This window comes from Peromyscus maniculatus, chromosome 3, assembly GCF_049852395.1.
Source record: "Peromyscus maniculatus bairdii isolate BWxNUB_F1_BW_parent chromosome 3, HU_Pman_BW_mat_3.1, whole genome shotgun sequence".
Classification (NCBI taxonomy): domain Eukaryota; kingdom Metazoa; phylum Chordata; class Mammalia; order Rodentia; family Cricetidae; genus Peromyscus; species Peromyscus maniculatus.
In genome coordinates this window covers 155,260,496-155,282,022 of record NC_134854.1, presented here as the reverse complement: position 1 = coordinate 155,282,022, position 21,527 = coordinate 155,260,496, and the positions used below count along the sequence as shown (strand labels likewise).

Here is a 21,527-nt window from a genome sequence, read left to right as displayed (position 1 = left end):
TAGTAACAGAGCCTAGAAACAGTAGTGGCTTAAACCAGATAAAAGTTTATTTTTCTTTTCTGTAAAAGAATTCTGGAGATAAGAGATGCGGGGCTGGTAGGGCCTCGCCTATATAGTTCCTGTCTCTCTCCCCTCCACAATGGACCTTCTATCCTTACAGACAAAGACGGCTCCTCGGGTTGCTTCCGCCTTCTCCATCTTGTGGACAGCGGCAGGAGACAGATGGGTCCCAGGCAAACTTCTTTTGTGATCACCTCAGGGCTTAATATGGTCCAGCATACATTGTGAGCAGCCCCTAAGTAATTATAAATGCAAAAAAAGGTTCTTTTACCGCATTTTAATTTATTATTTGCATGTGTGTGGAGGTCAGAGGAAAACCTGCTGGAGTCAGCTCCCCCTTCTACCTGAGAATTGAACTCAAGCCATCCTTCACTTGCTGAGCCACCTTGTCTGCCCCAAAACGTAATTTTGTGGCAACAACAGAGGGAGACAATTTATCACTCACAAAACTTCAGTAAACATCAACGGTGTGGCCCAGCCTGGTACCCCAGGCCTGTAATTCCAGAACTCGACAAGCAGATGTAGAAAGAGTATGACTTCAAGCGGTCTGCATAGAGAGTTCCAGGCCACCGGAAGCTAAATAGCAAGGCCCTGTCTCAGAATAACAAACAACGAAGCTGGGAGTGTTGGCACGCACCTGTTAACCTAGCCCTTTAGAGGTGGAGGCAGGAAGATCAGGAGTTCAGGGTCATCCTTGGCTACATAGTGAGTTTAAGGCCAGCTGGCCCATATGAGACCTTGCTCATAACTAAATAAATAAGCAAACAAATATTATACAATATACTGTATAATACAATAATATAATACACAATATACAGTATACAAACAGTATACCAGTATCGGGACCTACAGGGTGTAGTTTGAAACTCTTACAAGGGCACTTTGTTTTATAAAACTGTACAATTACAGGCTGGGTGTAGAGGTGATCAGTGTTGAGAGCTTATCTAGTATGTGCAAGGCCCAAAGTCTGGTCCCCAGCACGGGGGTGGGGGAAGGTAATAATAAAGTCAAATATGGCTCACTATAGTATCTGAAATTCCTAGAATTAAACACTTCGCCTATTGGATTAAGAGACTGCACCTGCAATAAAATGTACCGTATCACACCAAGGAAGTAGGGACAGGTACAGGAAGAGGCAACTTTGATACATTCAAGCTTAAGGCAAACCACACAACTTTTACTTCTCAGTGTGTGTGTGTGTGTGTGTGTGTGTGTGTGTGTGTGTGTGTGTGTGTGTGTACGTGCGTGCGTGTGCGCCAGTTGTCTTCCTCGGTCAATATCCACCTTAGTTTTTTTGAATATATTTCTAAATTGTATTTATTACTATTGTGTGTACATGGTATGTTGTGTGAGTGCCACAGCACTCCTGCAAAGCTCAAAGGAGAACTTTGTAGAATTCTCCTTCCACCTTTATGTGCGTTCCTAACTGAACTCGGGCCACCGAGCTTACTCAGCAAGCACCTTTACCTGCTGAGCCATCTCGCCAGCCCTCCCCCTTAGTCTTTGAGACAGTCTCTCTGAACCTAGAGCTCACTAATTCTGCTAGGCTGATGGGCCAGTGAGCTCTAGGGATCTGCCTGTTTCTGCCTACCCAGCAGGGAAACTTCAGGCACGCGCCATTGTTGTGGAACATTATTTTAAGATGTGTTACATTTGTTAATGCTATGGAACATTGGTTTAATGATGCAAGCATATGTTGCACTCTTTTATGTTGCATTTGTTTAACTCTGTGAAGCTGTGTTACTGTGCCTGTCTAAAACACATGATTGTTCTAATAAAGAGCTGAACGGCCAATAGCAAGGCAGGAGAAAGGATAGGTGGGGCTGGCAGGCAGGGAGAATAAATGAGTGGAGAAATCTGGGAAAGAAAAAAAGATCAAGGAACCAGAAAAGATATACAGAAATAGAGAAAGGTAAAAGCCCAGAGGCAAAAGGTAGATGAGATAATTTAAGAAAGGCTCGCTAGTGCCGGGCGGTGGTGGCGCACGCCTTTAATTCCAGCACTCAGGAGGCAGAGCCAGGCGGATCTCTGTGAGTTCGAGGCCAGCCTGGGCTACCAAGTTGAGTTCCAGGAAAGGCACAAAGCTTCACAGAGAAACCCTGTCTCGAAAAACAAAAAAAAAAAAACAAAAAAAACAAAAAACAAAAAAAAAAGGAAGAAAGAAAGAAAAGCTCGATAGCAACAAACCAAGCTAAGACTGGGCATTCATAAGAAATAATAAGATTTCTTGTGACTTATTTGGGAGCTAGGTGGCAGGTCCCAAAATAGCCAAAAGAATAAAAAAAACATGCCATGGAGCCCAGCGTTTTACTTGAGTGTTGGGAGTGTTCATGCTTGTGGGACAAGTATTGTACTCAAGCCATTTTCCCAGCCCTTTATTCTGTTTTTGAAACAAGTTCTCATATAGCCCCAGCTGACCTTGACCTTCCTCTCCCAAGTGTTGGGATCACTGGTGTATAAGCTATGCCCAGCTTCAAAGTAAATTTAGAGGAAGGAGAAAAAATTGCTTAGGTTGCTGTAGAAGCTGCCAGGTGGCTGACTAATGGACCCAGGTGCTCATGTGGGAGCATGCAGCCATGGGGGCTTCCTAGAAGGATGCTGAACAACCTTTGTGAGTTCAAGGACAGCCTGGTCTACGTAACAAGTTTCAGAACAGTCAGGACTACATAGCGAGACCCTGTCTCAAATTTTAATAATTAATAATAATAATAACAATAATAAAGATTATGCAAAGACACACCAGCTGGGAGTTAGGGGTAGCACATGCCTACCATCTTTAGAAACAGGAGGATCAAGAGTTCTAGGTCAGCCTGGTCTATATAAGATTATTATTTCAGAAAAAAATGTAATTAGGGTAAGTTCTGTCCAAGTACACCAGAGAAACTCAGTGTTATCCCCAGGAGAGCCCCTTTTCTCCTCTAGATAGCCAGCCTAGCACTCCTCCATTGTGCACCGGCTTTCCCACGGTCAACGAAGCCGCCAGGGACATCATTCAAAGTCCAGCTCTTCTCAGGTGTGTGGCACCAGTCGGGCCCCAGCCCTGGCATTCAGCTTGGGGTCCGCTGGAGATAAGCAGCCACTGCCCTGGCTCACTTTCCATCCGCACCACTTCTGAAGGAAGATCGGTTTTATTTTGTCTCGCTTAGGAAGAGGAGGCAGCGAAGTGGCTGGGGGGAGGGGGGCACCGGACCACTGACACAGAGCTGGGGGGGGGGCGCTGGGAGGGGGTAGGGCAGGGGGGTGCAGCGCAGTGGAGAGGAGACAGGGAAGTGGGGGGAGGGGAGGGCAGTCGGGGGAGTAGCGCAGTGGGGGGGGCAGAAAAGGGAAACAAAGATGATAAGATATAGGAGTTATTTCAGGGCTGAGCTGATAGTTATTATTTTCAACAAGTATGAAGGGTGAGCCTTTTAACTTTTTTCTCTGTCTCCCTCCCCTCTTTTTTCTTTTTTGAGAAAGATCTTGAGCTCAGTATGTGTGGCTGATGACCAATCCTGCCTCCACCTCCCAAATGCTAGGATTAAACATGTGCACCACCACCGTGATCAGCTCTTCTTTGGTCTTGGGTTTTTTTTTCTTTTACATGGGGTGGGGGAGTAGTCCAGGCTGACTTATAACTCACTTTGTTGCCCAGGCTGGCCTCAAACTCATGCAGTCCTCCATACAACTTCCCAAGTGCCTGGATCTACAGGTATGAGCTCCCATATCCAACAAGAACTCCGCCCCCCCACTATTAAAACATAAACAATGAGAGACTGAGGACGCAGCTCCATTAGCAGAGTGCTCGTCTAGCATGCGCAGAGTTCTTCAACCCCAGTACTGCATAAGACTGAGTTGGGGTGCTCACCTGTAACCCTAACACTTGGAGGCAGAGGCAGAAAGAGGGGAGGTTCAGGGTCACCCTCAGCTACACATGAATGGGCAGGGGAGAATGGGTTGGGGATTATAGATCACTTTCACGAGCTCCAAACAAACCTGAGTTGACAGCGGAAAAAACAGAACCGCATCAATTTGCTAATTGAAAAACCCAAAGACAGCTGATCGCCATGGTGGCCTTTGGCCTGGCCACTGACCAGCTCTAGTACTATGCCACTTTGGCCAGCAGAGGGCTCTCTTTGCTAATCGTCAAGTTCCAAAATAAGAAAACAACAACAAAAAAGTCCCTGGGTTGCTCTTTTTTTTTTGTGATGCCCGGTCTGAAGCCTCTTCCAAAGCTAACGTAATAAAGACGGAGCAGGAAGTGGTAGCACAACCCTCCGATCACAGCGCTGCGGAAGAGGCCGGACCAGGAGGATCAAAGCTGGACTAGCCTGGGCAACTAGCAAGACCCTGCCTAAAAATTGATAGTGGTAGTAACTTTAAGACAAGAAAAAATTAGGAGATAAAAAATGTGGCTGTGATGGCACATGCCTAGATTCCAGCCCTTGTTAGGTCATTTAAGGCCAACCTGAGCTACATTAGATCTTATCTCAGAAAACACAGGAAAAGGGGCTACAGGGATGGCTCGGTGGTTAAGGGCACTTGTTGTCCTTGCAGGGGACCTGGGTTTGATTCCCAGCACTCCTGTGTTAGCTCACAGCCACCCACAGCTCCAGTTCTGGGGTGTCCCACCCTCTTCTGACCTCCACGTGCATGTGGTGTGCATACCATATATGAAGGCAAACACTCATACACACGAAATAAATAAAAATAATTTAAAATTAAAAACAACACAGAAATGGAAAAACAACACAAAATGCCGAGAGCCTGTACGATGGCTCAATTGCTGCCAAGCCTGAGTTCAAGGCCCAGAACCCAAACACTGGAGGGAGAGAGCTCGTTCCCAAAGCTGTCCTCTGACCTTCACACATTTGCTGTGCATGCGCTCAGGAGTGCACACATGCACACACACACACCACACACACACACACACAAATTAATTAATTAAGTTTTTTGTTTTTGGTTTGGTTTGGCTTGATTTTTGGATTTTTTTGAGACAGCGTTTCTCTGTGTAGCCCTGGCTGTCCTGGAACTCGCTCTGTAGAACAGGCTGGCCTCGAACTCACAGAGATCCACCTACCTCTGCCTCTCAAGTGCTGGGATTGAAGGCGTGAGCCATCACTGCCCGGCTTAATTAAGTTGTTTAATGCTGAGTTCTTTAAAGAAAATGAGTCTTTTTCATCCGTAGGCTCTTTGCTTACACAGTCAAAGAGAAAAACACCAATTGAACCTAAAATAGCACAACAGCCACTTATTATGACAATAAAAAGGGAACTCCAGCGAAAACCAGTAACTGGGGGGAGCAGCAGCCACTGCGAGGTCCACCTCCTGAGGCCTCTGGTTCAGAATGCTGACTCTAGACAGAGTTTATGGAATCCAAGCGGGCCTTTCTCCCTCCCTTTGATGGAGGGTGGATCCCAGGGTCTATGTATGCTAAGCAGGCCCTCTCCACTGAGCTGCACTTCTGGCCCCAGGCCTCATATGCCTAGCTCTTGCTGGGCTATCACTCTTCAAAAACCTAAATCATATCACTGCAACTACTGTGTGCTCTGATGGTCCAAGCATGCCATCCTATATCTATCTGTTTCATTTAATGAAGGTATAGTTTTTCTTTTAATATTGTGCGTGCGTGCGTGCTAAGCAATGTATTGAGGAAAGATAAAAGCACACAGTTGAGCTGGGTGGGTGGCATATGCCCGTTATCTCAATGCTTGGGAGATGGAGGAGAAGGATCAGAAGATGGAGGTTTGGGGCCTGGAGACAGCTCCATAATTAAGAACATATATTGCCCTTGCAAAGGACCCAGCACCACATGAGGCAGCTCACACTACCTATAACTCTGTCTCCAGGGGTTCTGACACACTCTTCTGGCCTCTGAGGGCACAGCACACACATGAGCAAACATATACACACATAGACATAATTAAAAAAATAAATAAATCGGGGTTGGAGAGATGGCTCAGCGGTTAAGAGCACTGGCTGCTCTTCCAGAGGTCCTGAGTTCAATTCCAAGTACCCACATGGTGGCTCACAACCATCTGTAATGAGATCTGATTCTCTCTTCTGGTGTTCCTGAAGATAGGTCCCTCGTTTACATTAAATAAATAAATAAATATTTTAAAAAAGAAGAAGAAACGCTTTAAATAAATAAATAAATAAATCCTTTTTAAAAGGGGGGTTTTGGACTGGAGAGCTGGCTCCGTAGTTAAGAAAACTTGTTGCTACTGCAGAGGACCAGATCTCAGCACCCACATGGTAGCTAGCAACATAGGTAACTCCATCTCCAAGGGGTTCTGATGCCCTTTTCTGGTCCCCACAGGCACTGTACACATGTGGTAAACAGACACACATGTGGCCAAACCACTCACCGACATAAAAATATAAATAAATCTTTAAAGAAAAAGTTCAAGTTGTTCCTCTGCAGAGGAGCTCCAGGTTCAGTGAAAGACTGTCTCAAAAAATAAGGAAGAGAAGGAATGAGAAAGACACTCAGCTTCAACCTCTGGCTTCCACATGTGTGCACACGTACGTACACACACAAACAAACACACACATAATAATTAATATCACAATTTCCTTTTAAAACATTTATCCCATTTATGTATTTATTGGGTATGGGTGGCACACACACGTGAGTGCACACGTATGCCACAGGCAAGCATGTTGGAAGTCAGAGGACAGTTTGCAGGACTCTGTCCTTCCACTCCATAGGTTCCAGGGATTAAGCTCTGGCTGTCAGGGTTGGTGGCAGCTGCCTTTACCCAACTGAGCAAATCTCCATGGCCCTTTTTTAGTGTTTTGAGACAAGGTCTCATGGAGCGCTGGTTGGTTTCAAACTCCTTGTGTAGCTCAGGCTGACCCTCACCCCTGACTCTCCTGTCCCATCTCCAGCATGCTCAGGGCATTTCTAGAATTTTTTCCTCCATTTTTCTATTTAACAACAGATAGCATTACATCCACAGATGAGTTAAGAGGGTTGTGTCGTGTGTTTGGTTTCCAAGGCACATAAGGGAGGTATAAATATCATCCCCATTAACTCGGGGATGCCTTAACAAACCACAGAAAACTGAGCCTCTCCATCTTTTTACCACATGGGATCTTACGGGGAACATTATCCCCAAACTCCTAGTCCTTGATCTTTGGCAGCTGGTACACCCGAGGATGCCGCCCGCGGGACTGGCTGCTGCCTCCGAGAGTTACTCAGAACACTTGACGGGAAAATCGTTTCACATTTCCATTAGCAGGCCAGTCTTTAGCTGCCACTCAGCACTTGGCTGACCTGAGCTAGATCACAGAGTACTGGGTGCACGAGGTCACTCGCCCAATCTTTCCATTTACAGATGAGAAAATTCTAATCTGTGATTTCCTGCGGGGACGTTTGACAAGATGACTTATAGGTTCCTTCTGGCCGCGGTCCCGGGATTCCTATGTCCTTCTCAGCATCATGCATTCCGCTGACACGGATCAGGTTATTTTCCAAGAAAGCTAAGTTCCTAATTTTTGGCCACAAACCACATATTCACAGGAGTCAAAAAAAAAAAAAAACAAAAAAAAAACAGTGCCATCATGTAGGACGAGCATTTAACATACATGATCTTACTAGAAAAAGAAAACCATGTGATGATGTACCTTGATGGCTTAAAAGAGCCACACATTGCTTCATTTGGCAACCGCTCTCGGGTCAGGTCTGTTATCTTCAACATGACTAGTGTATTGTCCTCCCAGGCTCCAGTCTGCTGGAGGAGATGGACAGGAATGTAATTACTACAGAGAATTAGGCAAGACTTCTAAAGGATAAATGCTAGGAAGGGGTCTCAGAACTTCAGTTTTATGCTCTGACAGTTTGAGTCCTGAACAATGGTGTCTAACTGAGCAAAGATGTAGGAACTAAAATCTAAAATCTTTCCCCAGGGCAAACTGTGTTAGTAATTAAAACAAAACAAAACAAAAAAAACAAAACAAAACAAAACAAAAAACAAAACTAAACAAAAAAAAACAGGGACCTTTAAAAAAAATCCATCCCCAAGGTCCAGGTATGGTGGCACCCTCCTTTAATCCCAGCACTGGAGAGGAAGTTTGAAGTCAGCCTGATCTATATAGCAAGTTCCAGGTCAACTACACTATGTAGTGAAAAGACTCCATGTAGGAAAAACAAATTCATTCCTAAGATTGGGCATGGTCGTTCCCACCTGTGATCCCCGAACTTGGGGGTAGAGGCAGGAGGACCAGGAGTTCAAGGTCATCTTCAGCTATGCGGGGAGTTTGAGGCTAGTCTGGGCTACAGGAGACTTTGTTAATAGTTAATATTGTCACCTTGAGGACCGCTGAGATGGCTCAGCAGGTAAAGGCACTAGCCACCAAGCCTGACCTCCTGAGTTTGATCCCTGCAACCCACACGGTGGAAGGAGAGAACTGACTCCTAAAGTTGGCCTCTGACCTCCCTACATGTGCACACACACAGAAATAAATGTTTAAAAGTTACATATAAAGCCAGGAGAAGTAGTGCACAGTGCTCAGGAGTTAGAGGGAAATGGATCTCTGTGAGTTCCAGGCCAGCTTAGTCTACATAGAAAGTTCCAGGACAGCTAGGACCACGGAGAGAGAGACTTTGTTTCAATTAAAAAATAAATTAATTAATAACAGTAACAATATGTATATACACATATACACACACATGCATATATACACTGCCAATTAGACAAGATCTAGAATCACTTTGTCTTAATTTATTTCCTGTTGCTGTGATGAAATATCCTGACTGAAGCACCTGGGAGGAGAAATGATTTTGTTTAGCTCACGGTTCCAAGCTATAACCTATAACCTATAACCTATAACCTATAACCTATCATAAAGGGGAAGTCACGAAGACAGGAGACCGGTCAGCTGGCCACATTCCATTAGGTCAGGAACAGACAACAATGAACGCATATGCACTCCTGCTGAGATTGATCTCTTTACTCTCACACAGCCCAAGATCCTCTCCCTAGAGAATGGTGCCTTGTCTTCCCACAGCAATTAACACAAGATAATTACCCAGGGGCATGCCCAGTGTCCCATCTCCCAGGAGGCTGCAGATTCTGTCAAGTTGATATTAAGAGGAACCATTACACACCTCAGAGATTTATCAACCCTCCCTCCCTCTCCCTCTCTCTCCCCCTCTTCTCTCCCCTACCCTATTTCTCTCTCCCTCCCTCCCTCCCCCTCCCCCCTCCCCCCTCCCCCCTCCTCTTTCTGATGTGGGAAGACCCACCTGTTGTGTAACAGTTTCCCCTGAGATTGAAACATTCCATCCTGCAGGGAAGCTTTTTAAGCATGAACATAAACAACTCAAAAGGCTTCAGGAAGTCCCCGAAACCAACTAGATTTGCTCTGCCCCTCCCTGCCAGAATAATAAGTAATAATTTCCAGAAACAATAAAAGCTTAGGATTCCTCTCAGAACTGTAAAGAAGACTCTCAGACAGGCAAAGCTGAAAGGAAGACTCCGAGACCAGACCAGCTGATGGGAAGAAGCAGAAACCAGCTGAGCTGCCTGGAAGAGGGTTAGACCAATGGGGCACCTGGAAAGGACACTCTCCAACCTGTTGAGCTGCCTTCAGGCTGTTCAGCGAGCTCCAGGTTCCCAGCTTTGTGAGCTGTCACTCATGCTGAGGTGGGCTTTGGTGATACAGCTGTCTTTGAGTCATTTCTGCTCCTGTAATGACTCCTCATCCACATTCCTGTAAATAACACCAATAAACTCCCCAAGTTGGACTTTGGTGGTATCTGTACTTTAGTCTATTGTGTGTTCTTTTTCTGGGGTGAGTAGATGTGTGTGTGTGTGTGTGTGTGTGTGTGTGTGTGTGTGTGTGTGTGTTGCATCTCCCCAGGAAAAGTTTGGTCACTCAACACCATCTTAAATGTGAACAGCACTAGCCTCATGGAGGACCAGAGTCCTAGAGTAAATAAAAAGGCGAAAGTGGGCCGAACACCATCATTCATCACCCTCTCTGTGTTTCCTGACTTCAGAAGCAATGTCACCAGGCTCACACTCCTATTAACAACTATTATACTAATCCCCCACCTCCACAGTCCCCGTGTTCCAGTGGCTGCCCTGTAAGATCTATGCCTTTGAGCAATGTTCCCTGTCCCCCAAGAGGAAGTCTGCAAGGGATAGAAGTGTGTCTGCGATGTGTCACCTCAGCAGGAAGCAACAGGTGAAAAGCCGAACCTAAGAATCAGAGGGCTGCTCCTACAGAGAATCAGAGAGCTGCTCCTAGAGAGACACAGGTCACCTGAGCCTGTGAAAATGAAACACCTGGGAATCCTTTCCATCAGAATTGATCCCAGGGAAGAGCAGATTAGCAGCATCCTGAGAATGGAAGAAGCAGAAGCCAGTGTAGAAGATTTAGCCACTCCAGATCACAGAATGCCCCAGCTCCAGACACTGAAAGAAACCCAGTGAAGAACAGCCAAGACAGCGGAGGAGCTTGGGATAAAGAGAGATGAAAAGAAGGCCAAGAAGCCCCCCAAAGAGCCAGGGCTGCAGACCCTAAATGATGGAGTGCAGGGGCAAAGTCAGAGGGAAAAGAACATGCTTGAGGTCTGGAGGACAGAGTGAGCTTCCCCAGTCTTGTGCAGCCGAGGAGAAACAAGTGAGACAAGTACTGAAAGGAGTCTCTGGAGATTCTGATGTTGGGCGCTTGACGTCCAGAAAAACTGGAGTCACTTTGGATAGTTGAACCTCAGCAAGAGTAACTCTCAGTACAAAAAAAAAAAAAAAAAAAAAAAAAAAAATCCAAAGAAGGATGAAGACATTGTATCTACTGAGAAATTAGGAACAAGCAGTCATGGGGGACAGTGAAAATATGTAGTAAAGACATTTGAGAAGGAAAAATTGGCTTAGAGATAAATTCCAGTGTGATTTTCACCTCCAGTGTGAAGGAGGACTGTAAATAGCGCTGCCCCTGTTTGAAAGGAAGCTTTGAGCTTTCCTGGTCCTACTCTCTTCAAATGCCAACAGAGATCATGATGAGGGTCCCCAGGGATCTCAGAGCAATAACGACTTAAAAATTTCAGAGTGGGCAGGCCGAAGTGTGGCCCTCTGTCCTGTACAATAATGCTCTGAAGTTTAAAACACACACACACACACACACACACACACACACACAACTATGCCTTTGAAAGGGGAAAAAGAAGGCCCAGCCACTAACCTGGAAGTGCGGACTAGGAAACAAGATGAGCACCGGAGGCTGAGCAGCTGCCGCAGCGGAAGGAGAAGGATCTGGGCAGAGCAGGCTCAGGCACAAGTTAGGAAAGGTTTGGGGAGCCGATTGTGGGCTTCTAACTATAATCTAAGCACTTAGGGCTGAGGCAGGAGAACTGCTACTACTTCAAAGTCAGCTTGGGCTACATAGAATTCTAGGTCAGCTTGGACTACAGACTCTAATGAGTTGGGGAGGGAAGGAAAGAGGGAGGGAAAGAGAAGACAAGGGGAGGGGGAGGGGGAGGGGGAGAGGAGAGAGAGAGAGAGAGAGAGATTAACTTCTTAAGTAACCTTCCAGACCAATAGTTCTCAACCTTCCTAATACTTCGACCCTTTAATACATCTCCTCAGGTGGTGACCCCCAACCACAGAATAATTTTTGTTGCCACTTCATAACTGTGATTTTGCTGCTGTTATGAATTGTAACCTAAATATTTATGAAGACAGAGGTTTGCAAAAGGGATTGGGACTCACAGGTTGGGAATCACTGTTCTAGGCCATTTTATGCATACATATGAACCCTAAGTTTTCCACAAGAAAGTTTCATTCTACAAATATTGCTTTGACTGCTTTTTGCACTCATATAACAGGGCCAACTTCTATTAATAAATAACAAACTGCTAAGGGTGGGCTTCATGTTTTTGGTTTTCCTATCGCTGGAGATTGAATCCACACCCAAGCACGCCCTGACTGAGCTCCACCCCAGCCCTACCAGGCATATTTTAACGTCTACACTCGCTATCATTCTCGTGCATGCTACGAGTCCAATCAAACAATGAATCCTGTCCTCTCACATGGAGTCTCGGAGCTAGGAAATGGCTCAGTGGTTGAGTGCTCACTGCTCTTACAGAGGCTCCAGCATTTCATTCCTAGCACCCAGGGCAAGCGACTCACAAGCAACTGAAAGCCCAGCTCCAGGAGCTCTGACACTCTCTTTTGTCCTCTACTGGCACCCATAAGGTGTGTCATACACTCTCACACAGACACACACACATGATGGAAAAGGAGACAGGGTCTTATGATGAAGCTTAGGCTGGCCTCCAACACTTGGCAATCCCCCTGTCTCTGTTTCCCAAGTGGGAGGACTGCCAGTAGGAAGCACCATACCCAGCATCAAATGTTTTGTTCAGTTATTTTTTTTGTTTCAAAAGAAAATCTAATATATAACAGTACAAGATCATTCTAGAAAGTACACACAACTGTTTATTTCCCAAAAAAGTAAATTTGTAAAAAATAGCGAAATAAAGACTATACATTTAAACCAACAGTATATAATAATGTGTATGATACGTGTATATAAGTGTATGCATGTGTATGATGTGTGTGTATATTTGTGTATGTGCATATATGTATGTGTGTGTTCTGTGTATGTGAATGTGTGTATGTATATATGTGTGTATCTTTTTGAAGTGTATGTGTGTGTGGTATGTGTATGTATATGTGGTGTTATTATGTATGTGGTGTACGTGTATGTGTTGTGTATATGTGTGTGTATGTGTGGATATATATATAAGTATGTATGTGGTGTGTATGTATGTATGTATATGTGTGTAGTGTGTATATATGTGTGTAGTGTGTGTATGTATATAGTGTACGTATATGTGTATGGTGTGTGTATAATGTGCAGTGTGTGTATATGTGTGTGGTGTATGTATATGTGTGTGGGGGTAGATTTAACGTCTTCCTCAAGTGTTGTTATCACCAGCCACCACCAATTGTATAATAGTCTTTCTCCACTGATGTGACATTTCACATTTGTCATGAAATAAATAATAAATGACACTTCAGCTAAGTGTGGTGGCCCAAATACAGTTTGGAGGAAAATAGCTCCTGGTCGCATTCAGCATTGGAAGCGGGGTGGCAGGCCTGTGAGAGGCGTCTGTACCAACCGGAAGGGGCCACCTGGGGCGTCTGCAGTAAAGGAGGTGAGGCCACTGAGCCAAGGCTTAGGTATTCTGAAGACAGGGCTCTTACACTGACTCCGAGTTAGTCACGGACCCCACAGCACCATCTCCTTGCTTCCCTGGTCACCAGTGAAGCTGGGAAAAGTCACTGAGCCTTGGAGGGAAGTAGCAGTGAAACTCAAGAATAGCCCTGTTGGCTTCGGGTACTGCGCTTCCCGACTCAATTTACCTAAACGTTATGGTGTGTGTGTGTGTGTGTGTGTGTGTGTGTGTGGTTTTTTGTTGTTGTTGTTGTTTGTTGTTGTTGTTAGTGGTGGGTTGTTTTTTTTTTTTTTTTTTTGGTTTGGTTGAGAGTTCTTTATTTTGGGGGTGGTTTTCATTTTCTTTTGGTGGCTGTGGAGTAAGCCATGGCCTTGTGGATCCTGGCCTCCAACTCAACGCTGCAGAAGCTGGCCTGTAACTGATCCCCTGCCTGCACCGCTGGGGTTCTGGGATCCTAGCAGGCAGCACAGCCCAGTCTTTCTGTTCCTTTGTTTGTTTGAGGCAGGATCTCCCTGTGTAGCCAAAGCTGTCCCAAAGTCACCATCCTTCCGCTCCAGTCTCCCCGGGCTGGGATTACAGGCAGGTACGACTATTAACAGCTAATACATTACCACTTTGATACATGGGTCCCAACCCTTTTCTACTCCAATACTGTCTTTGATGTGGGTGAGTTACTCATTACTACAAATAAACCTATGCTAGGCCATTTCAGAAATTATTAGGGATGGGCTTAAATCCAACAAGTGCCTTATTGTTTAAACTGTGTTAATCTTGGTTAAAAAACAAAAACAAAACAACAACAAAAAAAAAAAACCATAAAATTTACCATTTCAGCCTTTTTTTATTTTTTTTTGGTACATTTTTGACTCTGTTTACTGAATGTCAATTTTAAACAATTGGTTTTTCAGCCAGGCATGATGGTGCATGCCTATAATTCCAGCACTCAGGAAACTAAGACAAGAAGATCCTTTTGAGTTCAGACTGGACTACAGAGCAAGGCCCTTTCTCAACAAAAATAGAGTAACAAAACTTACCTAAAAAAAAGCCAGGTGTGGTAGCCTATACTCTGGAGGCTGAAGCAAGATCACACTTCAAGGCCAGCATAGTGAATTCTAGGCTAGCCAAGGTTACATACTAAGACCCATATAAAAAAATAATAATAAAATGGAATAATAACAGCAAAATTTTGTTTTTCTTAAGGATAATAATGGCAGTTACAAAAACTAGAAAAATAGATGTGGTCTTACATCTGTAAGCCTGTGTTTGGCAGACAGAAGCAGGAGAATCACCATGAGTTTGAACCCTGCCTTCAAAAATCAAAAGGAAAGAGAGAGAATATAAAAATGTATAGCTGGGCATGGAGACATCAGCCCATAATCCCAGCATGTAGAGACAAAGACAGAAGGAAGGGTCAATAATTCAAGGCCTGTCCACCCTACATGAGACCATCTTTAAAAAAAAAAAGAAAAGAAAAAGGAAAAATACAAAAGAGAGAGAGAAATAGATTTACAACATTCGCAAAGTTCTGGCTATGGGTACTGTAAGAAAACAGTGAAAAAAAAAAGGACAAATGAAGAACAGGGGAGTATCACTGTTTATATTATTTATAAATATCTAATTGTTATTTTTTATTATATATCAGGTGTTGTGCTAAGTACTGCACACATATTAATTAGTCCACTGGATGGGGACAGTGAGGTAAGGTCTCACATAGCCTAAGGTAGCCCTAACCTGGATATACAGACAAGGATGACCTCAAAGTCCTGACCCTGTGTCTCCACTTCCCCAGTGCCAGAATTCAAGGCCACACTCAGCCTCCACTAGATATTTTTAATAACTTTGTGAAAACACTAAGCATCTTCATATATGAAAGACAACATGGTTGCTTGAAGTTAGGTGGTGGAGGCCATCCTCAGCTACATTGTGGGTTTGAGGTCAGCCTGAACTACACGAGACCCAGTCTCAAAACAAAACAAAACCTCCCAAAAAACCAAACAAACAAATAAAGTTAAGTAAATGGGACGAAAAACCCAAGCAGTCAGGGCTTGATATCAAACCACTGTGCCAGTTGTCTGAAGGGGGTGAATGTGCAAAATTCTTTTTAGACAGAACATGAGCAAACTTTAATTTTCTAATACCATTTGTGGATTTATATTTAATTTTTAATTTAACGATGTATACATGTGTGTCTATGTGAGGGCATGTGCACACGCGAGCACGGTTATCTGAGGAGGCCAGAGAGGGGCTGGAGCTGCAGTTCCAGGTGGTTGAGCTGCCTGGCATGAATGATAGGAACTCCATGCTTGTCCATCACAAGAGCAGCCCGTGCTCTTAACCGGTGAGCCACCTCTCCAGCCTCGTCTCTCTCTGTGCATTTTTTTTTTTTTGAGTGTGTGATTAAAGACACAGAGCTTGAAATTTATCATTTAAAATTGTTTTTTTTAAGAGTACAGTTCCATGGCATTAAAGGTAGTCACATGATTGGGGCTAGAGAGATGCCTCAGTAGTTAAAAGCACTGGCTGCTCTTGCAGAGGACCCAAGTTCTGCTCCCAGCACCCACACGGGGGCTTACAGAGTCCACTAAGTTCAATTCCAGGAGATCTAATGACCTCTTCTCACCTGAGGACACCAGGCATGTACTCAGTACATATACATGCATGAGGGCAAAACAGTTACCAACCTGACAATCTTTAAAGTTCTTTTCATTCATATCACTGTACAATTACTACCATTTTTTTTTTTAACTTTGCTTAGGGTACATTCTACACTGAAAAAAATTAATTAAAAATTTTGATTTCATGTCATCCAATTTATTGTTATTTCATCTTATGAATTTTAATTTTTTTCTATCATACTTAGAAATGCCTTCCCCAGTCTGATATTTAATTTTCAAAAATTTCCTGGGGGTGGGGAGGTGGGGGGATCGGCTGATGGCTCAGTTGGTAACATGCCTGCAAAGCAGGCAAGAGGCCCAGCGTTGGCTCCCCAGGGTCCATGCAAAAGCACAGTCAAAACAGGGCTCTGAGAGGAGACAGGCAGCTCCCTCAAGAGCAAGGACCAGCCAGCCTATCTGGATGGATGAGGTTCAGATTCATGGGACATATAACACACACGTGGCACAATACACCATTTTTAAAAATTCTCTCGGGTTTCTTTGTGTATATTTATGATTTTATATTTTCCTACTCCATTCTTTTCTTTCAATTTTAAATAGTTTAGTGTGTGTGTGTGTGTGTGTGAGAGAGAGAGAGAGAGAGAGAGAGAGAGAGAGAGAGATTGGGGATGTGGGACATGACACACAGAAGACAGAAAACAGAAGACAACTTTGTGAATTTGGTCCTCTCCGTCCACCCGTACATGGGTTTCAGGATTGAACTCAGGTTACCAGCTTTTGCTTAGTAAGTCTCTTTACCTACTCAGCGAATTTGCCGGCCCCGCTCTTTCATTCTTTCTAATTCTTGAAGAATTTATCCCAGTGAAAACTGTGAGATAAGGCTGCCGCTTGACCATTGCTATTTGTGGTGCTGGGCTTCAAACCCAGCACCCGGGGCATACTAGACAATTGTCCTACCATTGCTGCCTGGCCCTTTCTTTCCTATTTTTTTTCTCTTTCTTTTCTTCTTTTATTTTCAAAATAGAATCTCCTGTGGCTTGGGCTGGGCTCAAACTCACCGCAAAGCTAAGGATGACCTTGAACTCCTTAGCCTCCTGGTTCTGCCTTGACAGTGCTCGAGCCACAGGTGTGTGCCACACATCTGGCCTCTCCTGTTATTTCTTTAAAGCCAACAATAATTAGAATCAGACATTTTAAATCCATATAGGCCAAAAGAAGCTGGGAAATTTGAGGGGGAACAACAGAGCAAAAGGATTGATCTCACCAGAAATGAAACCATAGTCTGCATTCAGATATAAACAGTGTGGCCCTGGGTACAGGAGAGACTACAGGGAAAATAAAACAAAGAAGGATAGAGAAAGAGAGGGGGAAATAATAAGAGGGCAGCGGGTGTGACTCGGTGGGAGAGCACTTGCCTAGCACACACAAGGCTCTGGGTTGGATCCCTAGCTCCTGGGGGTCATGGGGAGGACACAAGATAATCAGTTTATCGTTAGTTAAGTGTAAAGGCATTAGTGAGGGTTGTCATCTTTCTCATGGTCAGTATCCCTGTCAAAGAATACAGTTCCCCTTTTCACCAGTCCGGGTCACCTGTTAGAGACCCCACCCTGGAATGAGAATTCCGCATCTTCCCACCACCTTCTCATCCCTTAAGTACCAGTAGTAAATGTGACCTGTTTGAGTTCTGGAGTTTGTTTCCTTAATTATTCCTAATATACCGGACTTCCCTGGCTCTCCTCACTGAACAGGAGAGCTATGGTGATCGAGTCCGATTGCATCAGATATACAGTCATGTGTTGCTGATCACAGGGGCAACTTCTGACCAATGCGTTGTGACTGTGTGACCACCACAGAGCCGACTACAGAGGGTGGAGCCAGCCGCACATCCAGGAGTCATAGATAGAGGCTGCAGCTCCCAGCAATCTGAACAGCTTGTCCTGGATCGCATACTTTAAGTGATTGTAACAATAATATTTGTATATCCAAACATCTAAGCCCAGAAAAGAAAAAATATTGTATAAAATCGCTTGCACTGTGTATAAAATATTGAGTGACAATATTGTAGAAAAAAATACAAAATGGAAGCAGATTGTGGCAGTTTCTGCTTTTAATGTGAGTACTGAGAGGCAGACAGGAGACCAAGTTTAAGTTTGAGGGTCACTCGGCTGTCTCAAAACAAACAAACACAAATATAAAACGCTGTCACTGTATAGAACCCTTACCAAGACCAGAACATGCATGTCTGGGAGTTGCCCTGGGGTAATCAATGAGCAAGAAACAGGCAATGAATGTGGAGACCCCTGATACACATTGCTGTGGACTCTATACACACAGGACAGTTGGACTGAATGTCATTTTTTTAAACAATTTCTTTCTTAAATAATAAATTAATTTCTACAATATACTGTTTTTTAATAAATTAATTTTTTCTTTTACTTTTTACTTCTTTTTTTTTCCCCCATGTAACCCGGGCTGACCTCAGACTCACTGTGCAGCCCAGAATGACTTTGAGCTTCCCTCTCACAAGCTAGGATCACTGGCATGTGCCGCTCTGCCTGCCTTTTTTCTTTTCTTTCCTTTTTTTTTTTTTTTTTTTTTTTTTTTTTTTACCTTTTTTAACTTTTGAAATAACATCTAGCTTAGAAAACATTGTACAGATATTTAAAAATATTTTCTTTATGTGCTTTACCTGTGAGGTCATTTTTGGTTGTGGCTTGGTTGTTGTTTTGTTTCATTTTGGGATAGTCTCATACAGGCCACTCTGGCCTCTTGCTTTGTAGCTGAAGATGACCTTGAATTTCTGGTCCTCCTGCCTTGGCCTCTGCCTCCTGAGTGCCAGGATTACAGGCATGCACCAGAAAGCTGGGAATCACAACTACTGCCTGCTCATGCTAGGCAAGCACTCTACCTACATCCCCAGCCTCTCTATTTTAATTTATTTACTTTAAAAAAAAAAATTGGAACTGGAGAGATGGCTCAGTGGTTAAGAGCACTGACTGCTTTTCCAGAGGACTCAGGTTCAATTCCAAGCACCCACACTGTCTGTAATTCCAGTTCCAGGGGACCCGACACCCATGGCAAAACACCAATGCACATAAACAAAAAAAAAAAAAAAAAAAAAAAAACACTTTAAAAAATATTTTTTTGTTGTTTTTCAAAGCCAAGTTCCAAACACATGCATTAGCCTCCACAGGCTCAAGTTCATCATTATCTGAGCCAGGTGTGGTGGTATACATCTGCAATAAGATGAGTGCGTGGGAGGCTGAGGAAGGAAGATTGCTTCAAGCTGTAGGTCAGCTACTCTGTAAGTTCAAGGCCAGCCTAAGATCCACTGAATTTTAGTATGCTTGCCTATCACACACAAAGCTCTGGCTTCTATCCATGCACCAAAAAGCATAATTGATATGACATCTTTTGCCTCTACCTTTTATCCAGTCTTCCTGGAAGGTGGTCAGGGGCAGTGGCATGCCTAGAACTGTTGTCTCCTATGATGACAATAATGAATTCTGAAGGACAACCTGGAGACTCTTTTACAGTTAACTTTTCCATATATCTAAGTAGGAGTATACCCTAAAATGATCATAGAAAGCATACCCTAGAAACTTAACAGCAATAAGTGCACAAGCCAGTAACAGTCATGTATCATTATCAAGTATTGCACACAACGGTATGGCAGGGCATGTGCCTGCACTCTTGGCTGTTTATTCCAGTAGCACTACGAATGTGAATAATACACAGTGCTATGATATTAGAACAGCTCCGACATCAACATGCAGTACTTTATCTGCTCCATTCTTGTCCTCTGGGACCACTGTCAGCAGCAACACACCCCAATAATTTGGCTCAAACTAATACTGGTTAAAGAGTAAAGAGTAGGTTTTCATGCGCTAGTCGAGTTCTTTTGTGTGTACACGTGTGTCCTGTGTGCATGCCCATGTGGAGGCCAGAGGTCATCACTGGTATCTTTTATTGCCGTCCATCTCAATGAGCCCGGAGCTCACTGTTAGCTAGAATGAATGTCACTGTGACCCAAGAATCTACTTTTCCCTGTCCACTCACCAGCTCCGGTATTAAAAATGTGCACTGCCAAAGCTGGCTTTTAAAACAGGTTCTGGGAATCCAAACTCAGGTCCTCACGCCTGCGCAGCAAGCATTCAGTCCACCAAACAACACCCTCCTGCCAAGCCCTAGATGTCGGTGGATTTCTATTGAGTTGTTCCAGAGCCTGAGTTTAAGGCCTCCCTTTAACCGAAAGGTCAGGGTGGGTGCAGTAGCACACACCTATGGACCTACCTAGTCAGGAGATTAAAGTCAGAGATCCACTGAGCTCAGGAGTTCAAAGCCAGCAAGACTTCATCTAGGAGGTGGGGGTGGGGGGCAAAAGTCTTTTTTAAATTATTTTTTATTTTTGGCCTGGACCTCATACAGATCCACCTGCCTCTGGCTCGTGAGTACTAGGATTAAAGGTGTGCACCACTATGCCCAATGGAGTATTATTCAATGACCACTTTTGTTTGTACCCTTGTTTGTATGTTTGAGGGTCACGTGCAGCCCGGGCTGACCTCAAACTCTCTATGGAGGCAAGGCTGGTCTTGAACTCCAGATCCCCCAGCCTCCACCTACCAAGTGCTCAGATTACAGGTGTGCTCCACCATGCCAAGCTCAAACTTCGAAACCAGTTTGCATAGTCATTTGCTGCCTGAATCTTATCTATAACATCCCATCGAGGGAACATCCAGTGCTTGATTCACACTCAAGATGGAGACCTGTTTCCTGAGACTAGATAGTCCTTACGCATAAAGTTCCTCCCTGTGTTGACACGTTTTGTTTTGTTTGTTTTTTTCCTTATGGAGTGCCCACTCTGATTAGGTGGGTCCTTTGAAAGGCAGAAGTGACCAGTGCACCTCTAACAGAGTCAATGAATACAGCCTAGAGATCAGCTCAAGCAGGTTGGTTTATGATGGGGTCATAGAATTTAGTGAGCTGCGAGAGTTAAGGGGTTTGTCTGGTCAGTCCAGAATAGGGTAGCTAAAAACCTAAAAACACAGTACACTGGTTTAGAACTGTGGGGAGGCCAGGGCTGGGCATCTGGCTAAGACAGGCTGAAGGAGAGAGACATCAGGGGAAATTTTTTTAAAGGAAAGAAAAGGAGAGGGAAGAAAAGGAAAAAAGGTATGTGTTAGACTTCACTAACACAGAGAAAGACTGATGTGGGGCTACCTTTTAATTATTATAAACATTTAAAAGCTTCACTGCAAAGAGAAACATAGTTGGATCCTAATTAAAAAGGGTGTATTAATTGGATCCTAATTAAAAAGGGTCATCATTTGTATTAGACTTGTGCTACCAAGGAAATTGTCCTAAATCTTAACATACTCTTTCCAATGAGTTTTCAGACCCAGAAATCAAAGGGACTTTAGATACCCTCTCTCATCCTCAAGCAAAAACACTGGAAAACAGTTTGTTGGGGTTTGCTTTTTTTTTTTTTCTTTAAGGTAAAAAAAAAAAAAGAAAGAAAGAAAGAAAAGAAAAGAAAAAGAAAATGACAGCGACTGCCTTGATGGTGATGGATTTTGACACTCTAACCCCTGGAATAACACCCTCTTTGCTCTATATAGAGTCTATAGACACACCTTGTATTTGGTTTATTTCCTTGATGGGGAAGTATTCATTTCCAGGATACCTAC

General features: G+C 44.0%; 1 long non-coding RNA gene across 4 annotated transcripts in view; it reads right to left on the bottom strand.

Moving 5' to 3' along the window:
• LOC102927201 (uncharacterized) overlaps window positions 1-21,527 on the bottom strand; it is a 29,054-nt gene that overhangs the window by 7,339 nt on the left and 188 nt on the right. For 2 of the 4 annotated variants that reach the window (XR_006070646.2, XR_006070648.2), the window contains exons 2-3: window positions 7,666-7,772; window positions 159-295 (exon numbers count right to left, since the gene is read on the bottom strand). This is a non-coding gene — a long non-coding RNA (uncharacterized LOC102927201). Of the gene's footprint in view, window positions 1-25; window positions 296-7,665; window positions 7,773-21,527 lie in introns of those variants that run through there. The other 2 variants (XR_006070647.2, XR_442743.4) reach the window with 2 other exon arrangements.